Genomic DNA, 26616 nt, shown 5'->3' on the forward strand with positions numbered 1-26616 from the left:
ATGGAATTTGAAATTTTGGTTCCTTTGTTGCTTATCCCCGCAACTCTAATTTGGTTCATAGCCAAAGCTAAATTATCAAAATCTCCAAAAACACCCTCCTCTTCCACCACCACCGCCATTCCCAAAGCTTACCCTTGTTAATTTGTAATTCCTTGTGTCGAGGTAGTTTGTTACTCGAACACAAGATGTGTCGAAGTGTGTAACAGTTTGTTACACATAAGTTTGTTTTAAATCTAGATAGATTTGATTTAGATTTAAAATAGATTAGATTTGATTTAGCTCCAAAATAGGTATTTTGGGCTTTTATAGTTTTGGGCTTTGGCTTAGGGAGAAGGCAAACCTAAATCTATAAATAGGGAGTAACCCTCATTATTTGTAATCAAGTCATTAATCTTGTATTCACAGAAGTTGCAGTTGCAAGTGAATAACAGAATTTCCACAGTTTGTGGGCAGAGAGAAACTCTGCAGAAAATACTTCCTTCTTCTCTTTTAATTTCCGCAAACCCTAATCCTAGTTTTGTTCCTATTTTCTTCATTGTCATCTTTAACGATAAGGAATTACTCAAAGGTTTGAGAGTCTAATTCCAACATCTGGTATCTAGAGCTCCGGTTAATCGATTCAAGGCAAGAAGAATGGCGATGGCAATGAATCATCCGAATGGGCATTTTCCAGCAACACTACCAATTCTGAAAGGAGATAACTATGAGAATTGGTGCAAGCAGATGAAGGTTGTATTCTGTTGTCAAGATCTTTGGGATCTTGTAAAAGAAGGGGTAGAACCGCTTGCAGAAGGTGCGAAGGAGGAAGAAAAGGCTGCTTATAAAGAATTGAAGAAGAAAGATTATAAAGCTCTCTTTATAATCCATCAATGTCTGAGTCCAGATAATTTTGAAAAGGTTAGTGATATAGAATCTTCAAAAGAAGCTTGGGAGATTCTTGAAAAATCTTTTGGAGGTGCAGAAAAGGTGAAAGAGGTGAGGTTACAAACTCACAAGAGAACATATGAATTGCTTCAGATGGAAGATAGCGAAAGCATAACTGATTTCTTCACTAGGATTACGAAACTAGTGAATCAAATCAAGATATGTGGAGAAGTATTAACAACAAGAGCTGTTGTCTCAAAGATTTTGAGATCTTTGGCTCCTAAGTTCGACCACATCGTGGTAGCCATAGAAGAGTCGAAGGACTTGTCGAAATTGACAAAAGAAGAGCTTCAAGGGACACTTGAATCTCATGAACAAAGAATGGCTGAAAGAGCTGCAGGCAAGTCGAAGAGCGAAGTGGCTCTGCAGGCTCAGTCAGCAAACGAAAAGAAAGGCAAAGGAAGCTGGACTGGAAATAAAGGTAGAGGTGGCTACAACAATTCGACTGGTCGAAATCAGCAAGAAGGAAATTGGTCGAATCAGAGAAAACCTTCTTACCAAGGATACCAAAGAGGTGGTGCTGCAGGTAGAGGAAGAGGTGGTGGTCGAAAGCCTGACAAGAGTCACATTCAATGTTTCAACTGTCAGAAGTATGGTCACTATTCGACAGTTTGTCCAGAAAAGAATAAAAGTCAAGAAAGTGATGCAAAGTTTGCAAAACAAGAAGAAGAAGAAGAGATGTTGTTGATGGTCACAACAAAAGATGAACATAAATTCAAGGACCAATGGTACTTGGATTCAGGATGCTCATCACACATGTCTGGAAGAAAAGATTGGTTTGTCAACATAAGACCCTCGATGAAAAATATGGTGAAATTTGCAAATGACAATACTCTAGCAGCTGAAGGTATTGGTGATGTAATGATTACGAGGAAAGATGGAAAGAGGTCAGTAATTTCCAATGTGTTGTACATACCAGGCATGAAGAGCAACTTACTCAGCATTGGGCAGTTGGTCGAAAAGAATTACAAAGTTTCGATCGAAGACAAGATGATGAGAGTTGTCGATGCAAGTGGGAGGTTAATCTTGAAGGCTCCTATGTCACAGAATAGAACCTTCAAGATCGAACTCAATGTGATGGAGCACGAGTGCCTTGCAACTGCAGCTAGCAGAGATGAATGGATATGGCACTATCGACTAGGGCATCTCAACTTCAATGACATCAGAGACTTGAAAAGAAAGAATATGGTTTCAGGACTGCCAGAAATCGACATTCCAAACGAGGTATGTGAGGAATGTGTGCAGGCGAAGCAGCACAAGAATAGCTTCAGCAAGGATGCAGGAAGTAAGTCGAAGGCTATTCTCGAAATCATATACTCTGATGTATGTGGACCAATCCAGGTGGATTCGAATGGAGGTAACAAATACTTTGTTACATTCATAGATGATTTCAGTCGAAAACTATGGACTTACCTGATCAAGAAGAAAAGTGAAGTGATCGAGGTATTTGTCAAGTTCAAATCTATGGTCGAAAGACAAAGTGGTCGAAAGCTCAAGGTTTTGAGAACTGATGGTGGTGGAGAATATGTGTCGAAAGACTTCGACATGTTATGTGAGAAAGAAGGGATTATGCATGAGGTGGTGCCACCCTACACTCCACAGCAAAATGGAACTGCAGAAAGGAAGAATAGAACCATCATGAATATGGTGAGAAGTATGTTGAAAGGAAAGCATTTACCTAAGGAATTTTGGGGAGAAGCAGTGTCGACTGCAACATACATTCTAAACAGATGTCCGACAAAGAAGCTAGAAGGAATCACTCCAGAAGAATGTTGGTCTGGTGTGAAGCCTAGCTTGAGCCATCTGAAGGTATTTGGATCTATAGCACATAGACATGTGCCAGATCAGTTGAGAAGAAAACTTGATGACAAGTCGAGTCAAATGATACTTATAGGATATCATTCGACTGGAGGATACAAGTTGTTCGACCCAGTGAACAAGCAAGTAGTGATCAGCAGGGACGTGATCATAGATGAGCTTAAAGAATGGGATTGGACTGAAAATGTCAAGAAGGATTTAGTGAGAATTCTTTATGACGAACCAGCTACTGAAGTCGAAAGAGAAGAAGTTCGACAAGAAGAAGTCAGAGGTGATGCAGGCTCAGGCAGACCTCAGAGAACAAGACACATGCCTGCAAGGTTGCAAGAATGTGTGATTACATCAGATGATGTAGTCAATGATGAAGGTGAGCTGGTACATTACGCTTTCTACGCAGATGTCGAACCTGTCAATGCAACTGAGGCATTGAAGGATTCGAAGTGGGTGAAAGCTATGAATGAAGAATTGAAGTCCATCGAAGACAACAATACTTGGTCACTTGTCGAATTGCCTCAAGGCAAGAAGGCAATTGATGTGAAGTGGGTATACAAGGTGAAGTGTAATCCAAAAGGTGAAGTGACTCGATACAAGGCGAGGCTTGTGGCAAAAGGATTTCTTCAGAAGGAAGGAATTGACTTCGATGAGGTCTTTGCACCTGTTGCCAGGATCGAAACGATCAGGTTGGTTGTTGGTCTAGCGAACATGAACAATTGGCACATGTGTCAGATGGACGTTAAATGTGCATTCCTGAATGGACCCTTGGACGAAGAAGTCTATGTTACACAACCAGTTGGGTTTGTGAAACACGGCGAAGAGAGAAAAGTGTACAGACTGCATAAAGCCCTGTATGGACTGAAGCAAGCTCCAAGAGCTTGGAATAAGAAGATCGACAGTTTCCTAAGGGAGAAAGAATTTGTGAAGTGCACAACTGAACATGGGGTATATGTAAGAAGAAGCAAGAGTGAATTGCTTATACTATGTCTCTATGTCGATGACTTGTTGATAACAGGTAGCTGCAAGAAAGAAATCGAAGGCTTTAAAGGTGATCTCAGCAAGGAATTTGAAATGTCAGATTTGGGCGAAATTTCATACTTCCTTGGCATTGAATTCCACAAGAGTAGTAGAGGATTGATGATGCATCAAAGAAGATATGCAAGTGAAATTCTCAAGAGATTTGAGATGGAAGAATGCAATTCGACTTCGACACCTGCTGAAACAAGATTGCAACTGTCGAAGAACCCGGATGAAGAAGATGTCGACCCAACCCAATACAGAAGACTTATTGGGTCATTGAGATACCTTTGTCACACAAGGCCTGACTTAGCATACAGTGTAGGTATGATAAGTAGATTCATGCAGAAGCCAAAGGTATCACACCTAGCAGCGGCGAAGAGGATACTGAGGTATCTGAAAGGAACTCTCGACTATGGCATTCTGTTTCCTGCAGCTGATAAGGGAAAAGAATGCAAATTAGTGGGTTACACCGACTCGAGTTGGTGTAGTGATGCTGAGGATCGAAAATCCACAGCAGGATATGTGTTTATGCTAGGTGGTGCACCAGTTGCTTGGAGTTCGAGAAAGGAACCAGTAGTGGCACTATCATCGTGCGAAGCAGAGTACATAGCTGCTTCTCTTTGTGCATGTCAAGCAACATGGATGGTGAACTTGGTCGAAGAGATAACAGGTAAAGATCATGGAGCAATTACCATGAAGATCGACAGCATGTCAGCTATCAATCTGGCGAAGAACCCGATAGCACATGGTCGAAGCAAGCACATCGAAATGAGGTTCCATTATCTTCGAGAGCAGGTAGCTAAAGGGAAGATGAATTTGGAACACTGCAGAACTGAGAATCAGATTGCAGATATCATGACGAAGGGAGTGCTGGTCGAAATATTCAGAAGACTAAGAGCTATGATGAATGTGGATAGCTTAGACACAATGAATTAGGTGGTGTGTTAATTTGTAATTCCTTGTGTCGAGGTAGTTTGTTACTCGAACACAAGATGTGTCGAAGTGTGTAACAGTTTGTTACACATAAGTTTGTTTTAAATCTAGATAGATTTGATTTAGATTTAAAATAGATTAGATTTGATTTAGCTCCAAAATAGGTATTTTGGGCTTTTATAGTTTTGGGCTTTGGCTTAGGGAGAAGGCAAACCTAAATCTATAAATAGGGAGTAACCCTCATTATTTGTAATCAAGTCATTAATCTTGTATTCACAGAAGTTGCAGTTGCAAGTGAATAACAGAATTTCCACAGTTTGTGGGCAGAGAGAAACTCTGCAGAAAATACTTCCTTCTTCTCTTTTAATTTCCGCAAACCCTAATCCTAGTTTTGTTCCTATTTTCTTCATTGTCATCTTTAACGATAAGGAATTACTCAAAGGTTTGAGAGTCTAATTCCAACAACCCTATCGTGGGTTCTACTATTTCTTTTGCAGCCAACTTCCACCGGCGCGTGCAATGGACCTCCGACATTCTCCAAGCTATCCCTTCCTCAACCTTCGTATTCCATCGCGCCTTTGGTTCCCGCGTGGTCTTCACTGCAAACCCCGCGGTGGTGGAACACATTCTCAAAACCAACTTTCCTAACTACAACAAAGGTCTCCAATTTCACCGAAGTCTCTTTGAATTCCTTGGCGATGGAATCTTCAATACCGACGGTGAAACCTGGAAGATTCAACGACAAATCTCCAGCCACGAATTCAACACTAAATCTCTCCGCAAATTCATTGAAACCATTGTTGATGTTGAACTTGCTGATCGTCTTCTCCCTATTCTCTCCCAAGCTCACAACAACAAAACAGTCCTCTCTGATTTTCAAGATATCCTACAACGTTTTTCTTTCGATAACATCTGCATAATCGCATTTGGATATGATCCAGAGTATCTCCTCCCTTCTCTTCCCGAAATCCCGTTTGCAAAAGCCTTTGACACAGCTCGAAAATCAGCAGCGAGAGGTTAAGCGCAGCGGTTCCGTTACTATGGAAAGTGAAGAAAATGCTGAACATCGGATCAGAACGACGACTGAAAGAAGCAGTTGCTGAAGTAAGAGGACTCGCCACTAAAATTGTTAGGGATAAGAAAAAAGATCTTAAAGAAAGAGCGACGTTGGAATCATTGGATCTTTTATCGCGTTTTTTAAGTTCTGGTCATTCAGATGAATCTTTTGTTATTGATATTGTAATAAGCTTTATTCTTGCTGGGAGAGATTCAACTTCAGCGGCACTCACATGGTTCTTTTGATTACTCTCCAACCATAGTCATGTTGAGAATGAAATTCTCAAAGAGATTACTGGACAATCGGAAACTCTCGGTTACGATGAGGCGAAGGATATGGTTTACACTCATGCGGCCCTATGCGAGAGTATGAGGCTATATCCTCCGGTTCCGGTGGATTCTAAAGAAGCAGCATTCGACGATGTTTTGCCGGATGGAACTGTGATAAAGAAAGGGTGGAGAGTGATATATCATGTATATGCTATGGGAAGGTCTGAGAAAATATGGGGACCTGATTGGGCTGAGTTTCGACCTGAGAGGTGGTTGCGTCGGGATGAGGATGGGAAGTGGAGTTTTGGTGGGATGGATCCATTTAGTTATCCAGTTTTTCAAGCTGGGCCAAGGGTGTGTTTAGGGAAAGAAATGGCGTTCTTGCAAATGAAGAGAGTGGTTGCCGGAGTTCTGAGAGAGTTTAGGTTGGTTCCGGCTATGGCCGAAGGGGTTGATCCGGTGTTTGATGTGAACCTTACTTCGATAATGAAAGGTGGCTTTCCGATACGGGTTGAGAAGCGCAGCCACGCTAGTGAATGAAAATAATAGTAGCTTTGTGATTGTAACAAAAAATAATAAGGTGGTAGTGTACGGCCACTTTGTAGTTTTAGTTTTTTTTCTTCCATAAGATGTTCTTTGTATGATCTTTGATCTTTGTATGATTGTTATACAAACTAGTCAGAGACCGTGCTGTTGCCCGGGTGTATTATTTGTGGTGTAGTATTTTTTGAACAATAAGAAAAATGTGAAGTAAAGAAGTTTGACCAAATTGCATATATAAAATGGAAATTAACCATTTAAAAAAATACTAATAAGATATTAGTAGTATGAAAATTAGGTTCTAAGTTAAAATAATGATCAATAAAAAAAGTTTAAAATAGGTAACACGGATAAGTTATTATAAAATCACTATAAATATGTACAAATGTTTTGTTTGATTAAAATAAAAAAAGTATCGTGGTGATAATGACCCGTGAAAATAGTGAATTTCAATGATAAAATTCACTGTAAAATTTATAGCAACTGTAGTACCTAAGAATTTGTTACAAATATAATTAATAATTATAATTATTGATAAATTATAATTAACAAATTAATATATATATATATATATATATATATATATATATATATATATATATATATATATATATATATATATATATATAAAGGAGATTTTAACTAATAAGCTAGTTGATATAGAATTTGATTAAAGAAAATTTTAATTATTTTATTTAAATTAGTTTATAATTAAATAAAAAGAAAATGGGGGAGAGAAGTCGAGAAATTGAAGATACATCATACTTTTATAAATAATATGAAATAAATGTATCACAATACATTTATAATTATATGTTACCTATATTTTGAGATCAAACAATTAACCAGGAAGATAAATATATAAATATATCTCTAAAAAAATCACTATTAAATTATATTACTTGTAACTTTTTGTGATAATGTATTTTTTTTTATACACTGCGCTTTCGTTTTTTGAAATAAATATATACTAAATTTAGAATGCCTAACAAAAACTATTGACTTCCAAATTGGAGTTGGAGGGGTGATGGACTGCTTGTGTATTTTGAATTCCAATGGTGCTCAAATGAAATTCTTGGCATCTTGTGTGATATGTTACTCGTGTGATAGTATGCTGAAACCTTGAATATTCATTTGATATATTCAAATTTTTTGGCAAGTCCTTGTTCGCGGCAACATGAAATGGTGAGATGGAGGAATGGAGTCATCCATAGGAAACTTAACGCATAGATTGTTTGGTTAATCTAATATGAAATAGTTTTATGCTAATCAACAAAAGATTTTGATTCAAATGGCTATGGTCATCTCATGTTATTCTAATGCAAAAATGGATTAAAACCAAATGAAAAAATCAATTGAAACTTAATACAAATGAAAGTGGAAGCCATAGCCATAGCTGAAAATCCAGTTGCGACAATTCCTTTAACTGCTAAACTCCTTCTATTCATTTCACATTTACTCCCTTCAAACAAAATCAACAAAGTCAGTAACAACAAAGAGATATAAAACCGAAAAGCTATAAATTAGAGAGGGAGTGAAGTTGCAGCAATGAAGGAGCGACATGGCCAAAAGCACATTTCAAGTCCCTAGCGGAAGAAGCGAGGTTGCCAGGATACTTTACATCCCAACTAAATTCAGTCATTTGCCAACCGATTCCACCCATGTAGTCACCATTTCTACTGAGGTAATCCAAGTAATATTGGTTGTTAGATGTTTGATACAACCATGCAGCAGCCCAGAGCAATTCATCCTGTAAATAAAATTACCAACATTGAATCATGAATATGCATTTCAAATTTTCAAATGTAATGTTTTTTATATTGATCCACAATTGAACTGAATAGATATGTAGATTTGTATAAGTTTCAATTTTAATTCTTACATATGTGCAAGACCTTGTGACCAAGAAAAAATTGAAACAATGTTGTTTGTATTGGTTTCACCACCTATATTGTATGCAATAACATGTACCTGTTATTATGATAGAAACATAATAAATATTGATAGAAACATGCCTGATAACATATGCAGTATTCAGTTAATAGAGAGATCTAATGTTTTTATCTGAAATTGAAAAAAAAACTGAGAAGTTAAACACTTCAAATGTCTACAAAAAAATGAAAAACATATAGAAACAGTTCAACCATGCAAGATATCGCAGAAGCATTGTATTTAAAGCAAGGAAAGAAGATTTGAATAATCAAGGAAAAAAATCATTTTAAAACAAATATAAGTGTTAGATTTTTTTCTACTTACAATGAAGTAAGAGAACTGCTGGGAATCAATTACGTCAATGTAAGGAGCCATATCCCATCCTGAAGCCAATGACAGTTCCAATGAAGAAAACATGATAAGGAACATCCACAATTGGTGATGCAAAATTAATAACCGTGTTAGGAAGCGTCGAAGTCCGTCTAAGAAAAAGCATATAGTTCAACAAACTCTTTCTTGTCTTAGCCACCTGAAAAACAAAAACAAAAAAATTATTTCCACATTGATATAACTTATGGTGTCAAACACGAAGAAGCTCGGCCGTGGCGGTAAATACAGCCAGAGCCACGCCTTTAAAGACGCCGAAGAGTGCTCTAGCAAGCAATGACATGAACGCAATCCCCGGAATCATGAAAGTATGCATGAAAATATAAACCACGCAGTATCCCACCAAGATGTGTGCAGTGTAGTCACTTGTATAGCTCTCAAGGTTATCTCTACAGACACAAACAAAAGATAGATTCAGTAACCCATGATTTATAATCCTAACTTCCCATTCTACATCAGCACACAAAACAATGCAATCGCACTACAATCCTTTAAGTTGCGAGGATCAGATCGATTGCGATATGGATTAAACTTACATACTGCAACATATGTACAGTGAAAGCCATGGCTCCTGTAAATTCAAAAGGTTCTGCAATTTCTCCATCATCTGTAAGCCAAAAACTTAACTTTATAAATACAACCAGAAAAGGATCAGAAACTCAAATCAACTATAAGAACAAAAATTCAAAATCAGAAAGTCATTGAACTCGGTGTTAATCAAGTTGGCAGCAGAGTTATCAAAAGGGAACGACCCAAAGGCACGTTTGCAACGAAATCAAAACCTGAAAAACCAAAATAACATGGAAACTAAAATGAATGAAAAAACATACTTTGAGTTAAAGTCCTTATAGACCGCAAAAGGTCCATTAAAAACAGAAGCCTTGATTACCTAAGCATTGACTTCTGAAAAATAAACAAAAATCATTAAAATGTGTTCTTAAAACTAAACAGAACTTTGTGTTATAACTCTTCAACCATAAGACTAAAATAACCTAAACTCTCGTTCGCATCCATCGGTTCAAGTGTGGTGGGTAAAGCAAAGGGAACCTACAATTTGTTAGTGAGAAATTAAATAAAACATTATATATTTTATTCATAATATCTTACAAAGTTGACTAAACATGCTTACTGTCACACCTTCACCATCTCACAACTTTCGTTTATTCTTCTTTGAGATTTGGAGATCTCTAATGTTCCGGAATGAAAATAATGGGTAGTAAATGGATGTGATGCACTTAGAGAAATTTGCAGAAGAAATGGGTAAATCTATGGTGGAGAAAGGAGGGTGGCGGTAGTGTTAGGGTTTGTTGATGAACCGAAATCAGTGGTGGCATGAGAAAGAGGCGACGACGGAGATGGGAGTCCCGGCGCGATCTGGGTGTGCGACGGTGGGGCATGGGAGTCTGTGGCTTTTTTTGTTCAAACATTTTTAGGGTTTGAGAAGAAAGAAGAGAGAAGAGGGAAGGAGAGAAAGAGAGAGACGAGAGAAAATGAGAGAGAGAGAGAGAGAGAAAAGCTTGTTCTTGAAAACAAAAAGTGAGAAAGAGGGAAAAGGTTTATCCAAGTACAACAATTCAAAAATCTAACCAATGAGAACACAACATTTGGCATGTTCTATTTTTTATTTTGTTAATTACATGATTAACCTTTTGTATGAGTAAAGAAATTATAAGGGAAGGGCAAAATGGACAGTTTGGGCAATTTCTTAGCATTGGGTAGATAGTAGATGAACACCATTATTTTATGATAAATAGGAGTGAGAATACGTCAGGCTACATTTAGTCTACACACTTAGATCAGACTTTTTTATAAATAAAAAAGGCTTTAAGTTCTTTTATAAACCTATTTATTTAAAAGATTAAGCCTTGGTTCATAAAAAAATGTCTATAAAAACTATTAGACCCTTAAATAAGAATAAATTTATTATTATTATTATTATTATTCTTATTATTATATTTTATTTATATTTTAAAATAAAATATAAAAATAAATCTTAATTATCTTGAAGAACTAACGAAGATAAGTTAAAAAAAAACTTATGAACACTGTCATTAGTTGTTTTCATAAGTTTTCTTAAATAAATAGTATCGTAAAATTTGTGTTAATAGGTAAATTTGAATAAGTAAATACAGATAACCATTTATTCTCATTGATATTTTAATTTGTTAGTCTATTTAAACATTAGTTGAATTGATTATTTATAATTTTTCAAATAAAATAAGTTTTTATGAAGTATAATAGGTCAAACAGACTTTCGAAAAGGTCAGACCCAGACCTAATGATAAGCATATATATGATAGGTCCCAGGTCAAACTTAGGTTTTAAAATTTTTAGTAGATCAGGTTCGGGCTTTGTAAAGCCTATTTCGGTCCAGCCTTTTCCACCTAATGATGAGTTTGAACGCTAAAACATATGTTCTTTTTTATGATGTCAAAATTGTATTGATAATGAAAGTTTCCAGTGAAAACGCTTAACTTTTTTATTTATGGTGTGTTTGATTGAGAGGTGAAGTTTTTTTTTTAATAACTGTTGAGGGTGAAGTTGAAAAGAAGGAAAGATGTAAAAAAGGGTGCGAAAAAAAGAAAAAAAGAATAGAAATAGAATAAATTTGATGTATTGTTTGATATAAAAATAAAGAAAAGGGAAATATAAGAGAAGAAAGTGTCTAATTATATAAAAGACATAAATATTCTTTTGTTGAATTTAATTAATTAATTTTTAAATGATAATTTGTGATGAATAACTATTTAATTTTATTTTTAATTATTTAATATTAATTTAATATTTCTTAATTAAGATTTTATCAATTTTATTATAAAGAAATTTTTGTTAGCTAATATAATGGATTTTGTAAATAATTTTAAAATAATTTTAAATTGTTTGTAATTCATGTGAAATGAATAATATTATTCCATTAACATTTTAAAAAGAACACGTTGAATTCATAATTAAGAAAACAATTATTATAAGATGAAACAATAACAAATACAAAAGTAAACAAATAAACATATATTGGCAAAGGACTTTACCTACAAGGGGGTGACAAGATTGGAGGTTGATCAAGGTATTGTTTGATTTTCTCAAATGTTTTTTTGATACTCTTGTTTCCATTCGAAACCTCCTTGTTCAGATGCAGAAGGGGAGAGAATACCTGAGTTCATCCAAATTAAATTTGAAATAAATCTTCTTAAGAAATTTATTTTTCCAAGTAAGGACTGCAACTTTTTCTTTGTTGAATGCGCTTTTGTATCCATTATGGCCTTCGTTTTGTTTGATTAATTTCTATTCCCTTCTTGTGGACCACAAAGCCCAAACAGTCACATGCCTGCACAAAAAAAGCACACTTAAGGGGATTCATCTTCAAACCATGTTTCCTCATTCTTTTGAATGATTGGCGAAGATGGTCCAAATGGCTTTTATAAGACAAATTTTACCACTATATCATCTATGTAAACCTGCATAAAGGTTTCGATAAAATCATAGAATATAGAGTTCATTGCTTTTCGATACGTTGCCCCAACATTTTTATCCGAAAGGCATGACCACCCATTCATAGGTGCCTAATGCCCAAGGGTGTCGAAAAGTTGTTTTGGGCACATCTTCAACAATGAATATTTGATTATACATAGAGTATCCATCAAGCATACTAAGATACTCAAACCATGCGACTGAATCAATTAGCATTTCTGCCACATGCATTTGGTATTCGACCTTAGGGTTATAAAATTCAAATCACGAAAATCAATGCAAACCCTCAAGGATCCATTCTTTTTAATAATAGACACAATATTTGATATCCATTTGACATACCTTGTCGTTCGGATGAATATACACCTGAGGAGTCTCTCGATTTCTTCCTTTATCTGGGATAGAATCCCTGGCGCGAACCTCCTTGGAGTCTACTTAATGGGCTTTTAGCCATCCTTGATAGGAAGCTTCAATTCGACGAGTTTTTTGCTCAACCCAAGCATTTCATCATAGTCCCAAGCAAAGCAATCCTTATAATCTTTCAGCAATTGGATTACCTCCTTTTTCATATATGGGTTAAGCTTTACGCTGATGTAAGTGGGTCTTTTGACCCTTCAACCAAATTAACCTCTTCGAGAGGGTATTGCGCCATCATCTTTGCACTTGGCATCGTTGGATCTTTTTCGAATCCCAAAAGCTCTTCGTCATACATTGCGTCCAGCCTCTGGTCTTTTTCTTCAAAGGGTTTCACTTCGTCCGGGGGTTCGAGCTTGAAATCTACCCCATTTCCCTTCGCATGGATTTATTCATTGTTGGCTTCTATAGCCATAAACTTTACTTCGGCCTCCAAGGTCATTTTTAATTTATTTTCGGCTAAGTAAGCCGAAATATTTTCAAAAAAATGGACTCAAACATGATTATCGTCCTCGTCCCCCCAACCAGTTGGCCAAAGTCCTGGAACTCCTTCCATATCATTTTCTTTACCCATAATCTCTCAATCCCATCGAAATCCATTTGGGCATTCTTACCCTTAAATTTCGACATACTATTTACAGCGTGATTTGTAAGCGTGTCAATCCAAAATAGGAAGTTTTAGGGGTTTTTGTCGAAGAGCGTTCGACTGCAGTAAAGAACATGGTCGACAGTGATAGGTTTCACTAGTATTATACTTGGAAGAAAATACTTGGAAATACTCATGTGTTTTCTAGGCAGAGGTTGGTCGAAGTCGAACTTAAGGAGATAAGATCGGATAGTTTTTTCTATGAGACACGTGGAAGCCTGAGGGACGAAAACTGCATGATTGGGACGCATGGTGGCAGATTCTTAGTCGACGGTTAGAGCAATTATTATGTTAGATGTCTATATAAGTAATATTTTTTGGAGGTCCGCATTCCTCTACTACTAAAGAAAACTCTCAATCTCGATGCTGAAATGAGAAACGAGTGTTACTTTCTTAATATGTACGTTTGCGTACCATTTTATATTCATGCGGTAAATTCCCTTTATTTCAAAAATTTATGTTGCCTTTTATTCCTTTCTTTCATTTCATTTACTTAAATTTTGTGCATTGTTCTTTCATGTCATTTACGTAAATTTTGTGCATCGTTCTTTTCAATATTTTGTTTTTCACGCATTAAACACAAGTCAAACAATATTAAAACATAATATAGCACAATAAAATCCTGGGATTTCCTAGTTGATCTTGCAAGTAAGCTTTAATGAGAAACTAGCGGTTGTTTACCAAAATTTTGGATAAATAAATTGGCACGCCCAGTGGGACCCTTTGTGCTTGTACTCATTTTACGGAAAACTATAAGTTTTTTATTATAAATGAGATTAAGAAGTGGTAGACAATTAGGTGTAATGTCTAATACGAATGCAAACACTCATGATCTCCTAAGAAACAATGTGGATGTTGTCCCAATTGGTACATTTACATAAAATTCAACGGTTTTGTCCCCAGTCAAGACATCAACTGCATTTGGTTCAACGGCAGCTGTTGCATCGTCACCAGTAAATCCACCACGGTCGCCTACGAATCTAACGAGGCCGTTATTTCTAGGAGCAATTATATCACCCCTTGGCTTTTACCCTTATGGTATGCATCAGTCGATGATGGCAGGATTACAAACTAATACATCATCTGTCTATTCCAATAATATGATGCCACCATAACTTCATCTAATCCAGGGGGTCGACTAATGGGGGTAGTTTATTTGCACCAATCATCACCTTCACTAAATACGACGTCTATGTTGTCAATTAGGCAACAAGTAGACGAGAGTAATCATGAAATGGTAAATGCCTTGACACAACAAATTAGAACCATTTTTACTCCAATGATTAATAATACTAACCAAAGTTACGAGTTCTTGGCTAGCCAGATGGCTAGAATTACTAATTTCTTTGGCACCCCACAGGCTCAAGTAAGACTTGCACCACAAGTCTCAAATGTGAGGCTTGGCGAGCTGCCAGAGAGTAGAGTTACACCCGAGAAGCAACAACAACCTCAAAACAGGGACGAGGATGAACGTATGGAACAACATATTACAAGGATGGTACAACATAACCAAGATGCAGAGCAAGTCCTTAAGAATATTCAACAAAACCAACAAGAAGGTTATCACAACATATCCAATGTAGTCGAATAGATTTTGACTCAAAATAGCCTTAACATAGGACTTCATAGGCCAAATTTTATATCTCCATTATCGGAATATGTTAGACAGACTGAATTTCCTAGAGGTTGGAAAGTCCCTAAATTTACTAAATTTGCTGGCGAAACAGGCGAATCAATAGTCGAACATGTGGCCAGATTTCAAAATGAAGCAGGCGATATTTCAAATAATAAAAATCTAAAGATTGTTCCATGACCAGTTTTACACGGGCCAGTCGAAGATTAGCCTTAAAGAATTAGTTGGCGTAAGGCAAAAAGTTAACTTCGACACCATATTATGCTCAAGCTAATGGTCAGGTCAAAGCAGCTAATAAAGTAATCATAAATCTAATAAAGAAACACGTGGGGAAGAAGCCAAAAAATTGGCATCAAATCCTTGATCAGGTTATATGGGAATGTATGTAACACCCCAATTCTACCCAAGCATTTAGGCAAGAAAATATCTGAGTTTTAAAATTTCATACAACACAATTAGGATGTTACACTAAGTAACCAAACAAACACCTAGAAAACAAACGGACATCAGCGATGCCAAAAGCATACAACACATGCCAATAAAACGATACATAACACACGGAAGATATGAACATATATATATATATATATATATATATATATATATACGTATAGCTCTCACTCTCAAGGAGGAGTTTTCCAAAATAAAGTGTTTACAATACACAATGGCACGTTATCACATATACATGTTAAAAAGAGTCATATACAAATAAATAATAACAGACTCCCGACTACCCGGTGTTACATATCAGAGCGACCGACAAGACCAACTGGAGAACTACCTCTTCCAAAGGACTCCCAAAGCGGCTAATCTGCAGGATGCCACTCAAGCATCAATTCAGCAGAAGGGTGAGAATATGATTCATAATGAAAAGCATGACAAATATAGTAATGCCAACAAGTATCATCAAGAATCATACAACAAGGTAATCCACTCATTTAACCACAATCGATATATATGTAATGCGACACATGAATGATAACATAAATTATAAAGACAGACGATGATGAATGAGACTCGACTTTGCATATGCATATGGTACCAAATTCGGAGTAAACTCCTCCTTGTCATTATGACAAATACACCTGGCCGAGCATTATGCTGGGACTTTATTCCACTCAGGAAGCCCGCAGGTTGTCGTCATCGAGCATGTAGCTCCCACTGATGACCTCTTGCCACTCAGGCTAATATACCGTTACCGAGCATTAAGCTCCTACTGGTAACCAATGCCCGCAGGCCATCTGTTAACAGCATTCTGCCATTAACGTATTGAAATGTTATGATGCGCAAATATATGACTCTATTACATGACAACAACATCATCAACAATATAACACGATCATACACTCACGTTACATCGTTTATATTCTATCCAAAAGGATACATCACCAATTAATAACATCGTTATCAATTACATCACGCCATAATTACCACACAGGCATTAATAAGCACACAACACACATTCACCGTCAAAACATACTGGCCACATTGGCATAGATGAACGTATAACACACTTATACACATCAAATTAGTATTGGCCATCGGCCCACAACTTCATCAATACATCAACAACAATTACAACCAAGCACTATGATTATTTACTAATCATATCGCGCATATAAACAATTATGTGTTTTCATCAACAACAATTACAACCAATCAATCACAAGTTAAACAAGCCTATAACATCATATAGAACATCTAACTAGCTTCCTAACGCTTCGAACGGCGTATAAAACGGAGTTACGGATAAAAAGTTACAAGGTTTCAAAGTTTTGATAATTGAACATACTACACATTTCATCACTTGATCCTAATAAAAATAATAGGAGACTACATCCTATGAATCATTTTATTAGATCATAGTATAGTTCATTGCGTTAGCTTTCCAACGCTTCGAACGGCGATAAAATCGGGGTTACGGATCAAAAGTTATGATCGTTACAAAATCTGTCAAAAATTGGAAAAGCTGTAGGTCGATGCATGGAAAACATAGGTCGACGCATTGAACTCCTGTCACCCTCGGGTATGCGCACGCTGACCCAATAGGTCGACGCATGGATTTCACAGGTCGACGCATTCTGCAGAAAACGCAGATTTTTGCCTTTTAGGCTGCACAGGTCGACGCAAACCTCTGTGTAGGTCGACCTAAGCTTCGTAGAAACCTAAAATCACCATTTCCACCACCCAAACTCTTATAAACATTTCTCTAACACCTAAAGATCATTATAACATCAATACAACACATACATACCATAAGAACAACCTAACATCAAACTTTTCATGGTTGATTCATCAATATTTCTCAAAACCTAACATTTTCTTCAAACTCAATCAAACCATGGAAATGGAAAAGAAAATGGAAACTCATCAAACACACACAACAAAGATATCATTTAATCACCATACAATTATTCTCAAACAAGCTTAGATCAAACAAAGACCACACAAGAAAGTTTTGGAAATTGAACAAGAAGAACAAGAACAAGAACAAGACTATAAGAATCATACATCCAAGATAAATTAGATTCACCCCCTTACCCGACTATAGCGACGATCGGAACTCGATTCGGATGAAAACCCACCAATCTCCACTTTTCTTCTTTTCCTCTTCTTCTTTCTCCCTTCCCTTTCTTTCTCTCTTCTTTCCTTTTCTGTTTTTCTTTCTTTCTATATCTCTTATCTCTTTTCTTATAAAGAAAATATCTACTTTACGGTCTAAACTCAATTGCTCAGAAAAACCCCAAAACGCCGAATATTACCTTAATAATATTTCTAGTACCAAAAATATGAAAACCTTCAATTAAATATTAGTCCGCCATCCCGAACTAATACCAACTGAAACGACTCCAAAAACGGTAAAATTCCATTAAACGTCACAAACGTCCAAATTAAGCATATACATATTTTTCCGGGCGTTACAATGTAGAACATCCCCAAAAGAAGCTATAAATGCCACACCTTTTCGCCTAACTTTTAGGCACGATGTCGTTTTGCCTGTAGAGATTTATTTGCAATCGACTAGAATTCAGAGACAGCTAAAAATTCCATTAGAACATTATTGGAACATGATGGTAGACGAATTAGTAGATTTAGGAGACGAAAGATTAACAGCTTTGGATATGTTAATTAGGCAAAAGCAAAGAGTGGCAAAAGCATACAATAAAAAGGTAAGTATAAAGGTATTTGCAGTTAATGATTACGTTTGAAAGGTGGTCAAAAAGATAAGTCATTAGGTAAACGGTCACCTAATTGGGAAGGGTCATTTCAAATAATACGAGTATTAACAAATAATGCTTATGAGATTGAGGAATTGTCCTCAGATCGTCGAATCCTGAGAGTAAATGGAAAATAATTGAAAAGGTATAAACCTATGCTTCAGGAAATTCATATAACATAAATATAAAGATGAAGTATATTAAAATATGGCCAAAAGTGGCCAGGATAATACAAGGATTCGTCACAAAATTTCATTACATAAGAGAAATTTTTAAATTTTAAATAAAACTTAAAGTAGGAAACCTATCCTTGAAATTTGTCATCCTAGTATTTTCAAGGGTAAGTTTGGAATCAAGACGAACTAGCCGTAGTTTCAGTGCCTGAATATTTTCCTTGAGTTTAAGGGCCTTTTCGCCATGATCAACACCCTTAAGAGCTTCTTGGTCGACGATTTCTTTGGTAGGAAACTTTTCTTCTTGATCAAGCGTAGCCTTCTCTTTTTCTAGCTCAGCAATCTTCTTGTTAAGCTCGACAATTTGGGATTGATAATCAGAAATCTTTGTGTCAATTGACTGGCGCTTTTCAGAGCTCTTTTGAATTTTTTTCTTGAAGTTGTTTGACTTTTTTGGCTGAAAGAGCGCTAAAATCCCATTCCCTTTGCATTTCAAGAACTTTGTTCTTAACTTTGAGATCAATGCTTTTTCTGAGAATCAAGTCTCGCCATATATGATCGAAATAAGCCTCAAATTCAAAAAAGTTGCGAGGAGTGGAGTCAGGAAGATTTGCTCTAACAATTTCAGTGAGCATTTTTCGTATTTCCCCACCAAGGGTTTCTGACTCTTCGAGGACTAGAAGGAAGTCTGGTTCAAAAATATGATCCCTGAGTTGACAGATCAAAGCAAGTATGGGAGCCTCAATGTCAAGTTCAGAGACGCCGACATAGTCAGGAGTCGTCATAGTGATGGACAATTCTCGAAGTTTCTGCAGCCGCAGTAGAGCTTCGGAGGGGTTAGTTTTCTTCAAATCTAGAATCTCCTCTTGATTAAGGGAGCTATTCGACTGAGTATGAGCTTGAGAAGACCCAAATTTTGGTAAAGTAGGTTTTTCGACAGTTGGTTGAAGGTTGGTTTTATCAGTAGATGGGAGAGGAATGATTTCTTCACCAGCCAAAGGATTAGGCTGAATAGTCTCAGATGTCTTGTTTGTTGGTTGAGGGGTCACAATTGTTTCTTAAGCTTGTGCCAGAGGAGTTATGGTTGTCTAATTTGCGACACTTCCAAAGCCATCCGTTTTTTGAGGACTAGGAACGCCAGTGTCTTCTGAGTCGACCTTGGAAGGAGCGTTAGCATCTTTGGGTTCCTACAAATATTACATCAAGCTTAGGCAAGAAAAAAAGAAAGAGTTAAAAATAAAACAAAATTAATTTTCTTTACCTCGACCAGAGTTTTTGGAGAAGGTGGTTTGGTTGGACCACTAGTAGAGGATTGTTTGGCAGGAGGAGGCTTTTTAGTATTTTTCTTCTTTTTCTTGGCTAGAGCCGGAGCAGGAGGTCGAGAAAAAATCTCACCGTCATTATTGTTTGGTGAATTGGTTTCTTCAGAATCATCACTTATGTAATACGGTGAACTGACTTTAAAGAAATGTCGCGGTAAGCAAGAGTCGCCACCGACTCTTATTTTATCCAATTGGAAAGGCAAAAAGAACAGGAAAGACCTTTGAAAGAGATTAAGTTCGGGGGGTAGGTTATACAAAGGGAAGGTTTAAAGCATCCTTTGTATCCATGGTTATCCATGGGCTCTTAATTGCTTAGCTCACTTGTTTGTTTGAATTATTTGAAAGAGTGTCGTGTGTGAATAGTAAAAAACTTCGTTAAGGATTTTAGCTTGTAAATAAGCGTAGCCTTGTTTTGAAAGTATTTGAAAAGAGAGGTGTGAAAAGTAATTTGAAAGTTTGAATGCGAGCAAGCAATTGAGAACTACCTACCCTAAGTTTGTCTTTCATGTTCTTTAAGTCTTTCGGGCGAAAGGGTCTATCCATACCATGAGAGGGCAGGAAGTCTTTCAATTGGATGTTAAGGGTCATCGAGAAAAGTATTGTTCGCCATAAATATGTCCCTACCATAGAGAGGGCGTGTAGTCTAAGGGAAGGATAACATAGTCATTTTAGGCAACAGTAAGGATTCCTTAGCAATCGAAGGGACTATCACCATTAGTTCAAGGGACGAGATCATATTTATCGTAGGCAACTCGAAGGGACTATGATCTTTTATCGGAGGGACATGGTGATTTTGAATCGAAGGCAGAAAGCTAAGGTATCCCTACATCCGAGGGACTTGACTATTTTTAGTATAATTAGAGGCAACAGGAAAAAAATAAGGTAACAAGAGGAGTAACCCTAAAGGTGTGTGGGTGCACAATCACGTGATTCAATTCGATTATATTATCTTGTAATTAGTGATCAAAGTTATTTAACAGGCTTGCACTCCCTAGGATTACTAACCATAGCAGAAAAATAAAACAGTTTAATGGTCCTACGCTATTACAATAAACACCTGTATGCGGGAAAATTAAAGGCAGAAAAGAGAATCCTAAACTATTACAATAAACACCTGCAGGGAAAATAGAGGCCAAATATAAAAGGAATACAATGATATTGCAAGAATTAGACAGGCAAGGAAAATGGCATAAGGCAAATAAAAGGATGAATAATAAAACCAAAATTAATAAAGAGAAATTAAAATAAAGGCATGCGACATACACTGGAATGGGAGATGAGAAGAGAAGTCGCGAATAAAAATGCAGTTTAGGAGAAAATAGGGTTAAAAGCCTTATGGCTAAAAAATTTAAGGGTAAAACCTAAGCCTACAGTTTGATAGACAACCCTTACATTGTTGATGAAAAAACCTGTGGTTTATTGATTAAGGCTAACATACCTAAAATTAATTATCTAATTAATCTAAATTAATTAACCTAAAATTAAAAATTAAATTAAAAATTATTTAACAAACCTAAAATTAAAACTAATTTAAATTATAAATTAATGGTTATCTAACAAATCTAAAATTAAATTAAAATTATATTATTAACCTAAATAAAATAAAAAAGGTTATAAAAGATTTTTTTTAAGAGGTTTTTTAAAAAAAACCTAAAGAAAACTATGTTAAAAAAAGGCTATATTGGTTTTTTAAAAGAGAAAAGAAAAAGATTATAAAAATAAATAAAAACCTGGGCGTTTGGGTTCTGGTATGGATATCTCCTGATGGTGTACCATGGAATAGCGCGTCTGGAGCGTTGGATAGATCTCCAGAGTCATCCAAGGGCCTTGAAGCGAAGGTGTATCGAGAACTCTTATGTCTAGCGCACACAGGATCTGCGAACCAGAAATTCATCAAAAATATTGCAAGACAACTGGGTTCGAACCCAGGACATAGGGGTCACCAAAGAGACTCATCTGCCAATCATGATGCGCTGCAAAGTTGTTAATACACCAATCGAGACAAAATAAATATAAAAACGTGATAATTTAAACATTAAAAAAAAGTTGACCAGGCTGGGCCCACATGTGAGTTGTTCAGCGAATGAGAGGAGGAGAGAGGGAGTAGAATGGTTGACCAACGAATGGAAAACGAACACACGTGGTCAACAATTCCAAGTTTCTGTTCATTATCTCCTTCCTTCTTCCCTGCGAATATTGCTGCGGAATCTCCTATGGATTTTCCTGCGGAAAAACCTTCGAGATTCAAAACCTGCAAAAACGATGTTTAATAAAAATACTAAATGCCCAGATCAGTGTTAGCATACTCCCTGATCATGAATCTGTTGTTCGTTTGGATTGAAACGTCATGAAACATGGAAAACGAAGAGGTTTCTTTCTTATGCCCTAAGAATAGTGAAATTGGATTCGGGCATCAAAGCTTGTCAACGATCGACCTAAACTGATCCATGGGACCTCAGGAAGCTATTAGTGGTGGGTAGTTCAATCAAAACACAACAAGATTAAGAATACAATAATCACAAAAGTGTACAAACCGAGTTTACTCATGGCACGATTCAGGGCGAGTTGGTCGTGGTCTTTGCTCCATACTTACTTTATGCTGTCTAAGGAACACTACCAGGTTCTTGAAAGCTTTTGAAACAGGCTGCAATTAGGATTTCAGTGGTGCAACTTCACTTGGAAAATTTGAATGGAAACCCTAGTCCTTGGGGTGCTCCTTCTTGATCTTTTTTCGTCCCCTAATGACTGAGTGTGTTGTGAAATATATAGGGAGTGATTTATGGTTGAAACCATGCAGAGGAAACAAGAGATTTGATTGAAACAAATATTTGATTTTTTGATTCTTGCATGAAATCCTTCTAAATTGGCCCCGTGCTATTTTCCACACCTTTTACGTGTAATATTGGCCATTTAATCCTACCAAATTAATCTCATAATATTTGACAATTAAATTTAGATTTTACTTGATTTATTTTGGAATTTAAATGAATAAATTCAAAAACAAAAGAATAAAATCATGAATTATTGCATGAGATTGTCTAATGGGTCCCAAGGAGATTTTTAGATTGACTTGAAAATTAATCTCACAATCTTTTATCATTTACTTATAATTTATTTGATTTTATTTGAACTTAAATGAATAAATTCAAAATAAAAGAAATAGAAATCATAAAATAAAGATAAATGTGTTTATGGGCCTTTCATGAGATCCTTATCACGTTCATAACTCAACAATATAGGCCCATTACTTAGAAATTTAAAGTTCCTCACTTAGGGTTTCATGTCCCTTCACAAATTTGGTCCAACTTGCGCCAATCATATCTCTATCAATTTTCATGGTATGGAGATGTTCTAAGACTTTTTAGAGAGCTTAAATAGTCCTCTAAAAGCTCCTTTTAGGCTCTGTTTGGTAAAAATAGCGGTTGACTGATAAGCTAGCTGATAGCTAATAGCTTATGACTGATGGCTGATGACTGATAGCTTATAGCTTATAGCTGATGACTGATGACTTATAGCTGATAAGCTGATTGAAGTGTTTGGTAAAATTAGCGGTTCAATTAGTTGATTAATTAAAATGACATAAAGGACATTTAATATATAATTATTTTATTTTAAATTAAAATAAATTATAGAGGGTAAAAGTGGATTTTAATTAAAATAATAAGGGTAAAAATGGAAGAAAATATGATAAGCTATAAGCTATAAGCTAAAACGCTATTTGAAATAGCGTCTGAAAAATAAGCTATAAGCTAGTAAAATAAGCTATAAGCTCGTAATGAAAAGACTGTTACCAAACAGGTCTTTTATTGTTATATGAGCTTATAAGCTATAAGCTATAAGACATAAGCTCAAAAAGTGGCATGCCAAACAGAGCCTTAGTTTCATCTCAATTGAGTCTACCATGTTCATGTACAACTCTTTGAGAAAAAATGACTTTTGGTTGACTTTCAAAAGGACCTGTAATGTTTTGGCTCATATCTCCCAAATGGTGCATTTCTGGCCTTGACTTGTGAGAGACAAAGTTGTAGAGAATTCAATTTCCTTCTAAATGAGATTTGGATGGGAAATTTATGATGTTCCATGTGAAAGTTATGGCTGGTCAAAGTTGGGTTGACTTTCTCCTTAAAAACCCTAATTTAGAAACTTAGGTTTTTGATGGTTTTGGAGCTTTTCTTGATGGATCATGATCAACCCTTGATCAAATGATGAATCTAACATTAAGATGTTGATGTTGACCAAAAATCAGAAATTTTGACTGTGATTTGACCATAGTTTGACTTTTTAGGTCAACCAGTCGATTATTGATCGTTTGGGCCATTGAGTGAGCGATCTTTTGAATCAGGGCTTGAAACTTGGCATGAGGATACTTTGAATCATATGAGAGACCATGGGTTCCATTTGAGGACTTGACTTATCCTTTTTCACCAAGAAATTCAAAACCCTTGTTTTGGGAGCCTTTGAATAGGAGAGTGTGTACTCAATTGAGTCTTGAGTTTTTGATGCTTGCATGAAAATATGGTGGGAAAATTTTGGGGTATGACAAATTATAATTAACTGAGTGACAATGTAAAAGCATTACCAAGTAAGGTTGATTCAACAGAAATGAATAGAAAAGTAGAAGGACTTACCTTTCTTACAATGGTTGTATTGGATTTTTTGACAATGGAGGTGGTGCTTGAGCCACTAAGGCATTTTCGAACCTAAGAAAAAAGTCAAATTAGGAAAAGGTAGCGCAAAAAATATTATTATAGGTCGAAATAAAAGTACTTGTCTGATTGGTTTTTGCTTAACTTCCACGACCTGGTCATCACCAGCGAGACCTGCGAAAACGAAAGTTAAAGGTATATTCTTAATAAAGGGGAAAGGAAGTTTAAAGTCGAGAAGGCTTACTTATGTTTAGTCTATCCTCCAAGACGGTGAAGGAAGTGTTAAGTTTATCAACAAAAGTGGTAACATTCAGCTGTTGGTAGTACTATCACCACTAGTGTTCGAATTCTTTAGTAGTCAGGTAAGACGTTTGAAAGGTGAAGTTCGGGAGTTCCAAATTTTTTTTATCATGGAACTTTAAGCAGTCCATGTTATGGCGAGAGGTAAAGGTTATTCTCGACCAGAAAATGTCATTGGCATAAGTATAAAGACTCTTTGGTAGCATTTGGATGAGGCCAAATTGTCAAGATACTAGATTAGGATGATAACCTCTAAACCCGTAACACTTTCCAGTTGATTCTATTCTATGAGATAGAAGGGTCGAAGTCAAAAATGCTGCCCAGATAGCATTCAGATGAGCGTGTGTTGTCGGTGTCTTTCCTGGAAAGACAATCCTGAACCAGTTGGGGCCAAAACAACTGTTAGAGAATGGGGCCATAGATGAAAGGAAAACCTTGTTGTCTAGGAAAAGTTTGACGAACTTCTTAAAGTTAGTTTTGTTAGATTCACATTGGGGAGTCTGTAGAGCGAGTTTGATGCCTTCGACACTTCGATCATGCATGACTTCCATGATAGATGGTGATACGGTGAAACCTATGTGTGACTCAAATGTGGCATTTATTCAGTGTTGTAATAACCAGTAAGGTCCTGACAAAGATAGTTGTTTTGGAGTTAAATGAAGGTGTTTTATCCTTAATGAGGCTAAGCCTAGTGCATGATAGAGATAGGCTAGTAGAATTTTGCCTAAAGAAATCTTTCGACCTTCGTGTATCTGAATGGCCGTAGGTATATAGGCTTTTGCTACCTGAACGGACACAGGGCAAAATAGGAAGTATGGTAGCCAGAAAGTTAAGAAGGCTACATGTTCTTCGTCAGAGACTTCAGCATTGTCTGTGACATGATGTTCCATAATATATTCGGTCATGGTGGCGTTGTTTAAATTGAATTACATTTTTGTCGGGAGTGTGGGGTCGAAGGTTTCTCCTAAAGGCAAAACCCCTGTAATAGTTGCTACATCAAAGAGCGTAGGTGTCGTCATTCCACAAGGGAAATGGAAGGTGTTAGTCGAACCTTCCCAAAAGAAAAAGGAGGCTAGCAGCATGCAGGAATTGACTCTATGGCTATTTCTTGAAAGTTGAATAGCATCAAAGATGCCTAATTCTTCCCACCTTTGTTGTTTCTTCGCCTGAACCTTGTTAAGCCAGGCTAAATAGTCTTTGTTTCCAGGTGGTGGAGTTGAACAGAATACTCTCATTGTCAAATCCATGAAATTTAGGTCAAGTTGACGGTTTTTCTCAAATGCAACAGGCATAGTGGAAGAAAAAGAAGGAAAGAACGAGTTTACCTTGCTAGGGTGTGATCGGTGGTCAGGATACAGTCCCGTGAAAGCCAAGAGTTTATCAGAAGCTTGGTAAGGAATCAGCATTTGGTTCTTGCAAATAGTAACTTTCATTTCATCAAATTGGAGGTTGGGGAGCGAAGACCAGTCCTTTTTCTTCATCTTCACGCGATATGATTGCAGCTAAGGGATTAGCACCCGTGTCATATGCAGCGGAAGCGGCCGTTATTGAAGCTTGAAGAAGGTGGAAAAGAAATTTTTCAAGAGAAATTGATAAAATGCAGGTGGTAAAAGTGTTAACAAAATGGTAAGAAGCTCTTTTATAGGGGTTTTTTGACTAGTGGAATACGTCATTAAGTAAGGGCGTGAAAAGAAACGTCTTTTCATTTACTTTGAAAACTGAGTTTTTGGGGTGATGGCAGTTATGAGCCCACTACCTAGGGGTTAGGTGATGATGATTGTTATCTTGGAAATCGTAGCGTAATCATGGCATTAACGCCAGTTTTGGAAAGTCGGAAGTATAAAGAAGTCAAAATGCTAATCTTCTCCTACAAAGTTTCAGTCGAAAATTGGCCTTTTGAGGGGGAAATTTGTTACCCTTGA

General features: G+C 36.5%; 1 pseudogene; it reads left to right on the forward strand.

Moving 5' to 3' along the window:
- LOC131657865 (cytochrome P450 94A2-like) lies at positions 1 to 6555 on the forward strand (annotated as a pseudogene).
- Positions 6556 to 26616: the final 20061 nt, after the last annotated feature.

This window comes from Vicia villosa, linkage group LG1, assembly GCF_029867415.1.
Source record: "Vicia villosa cultivar HV-30 ecotype Madison, WI linkage group LG1, Vvil1.0, whole genome shotgun sequence".
NCBI lineage: Eukaryota > Viridiplantae > Streptophyta > Magnoliopsida > Fabales > Fabaceae > Vicia > Vicia villosa.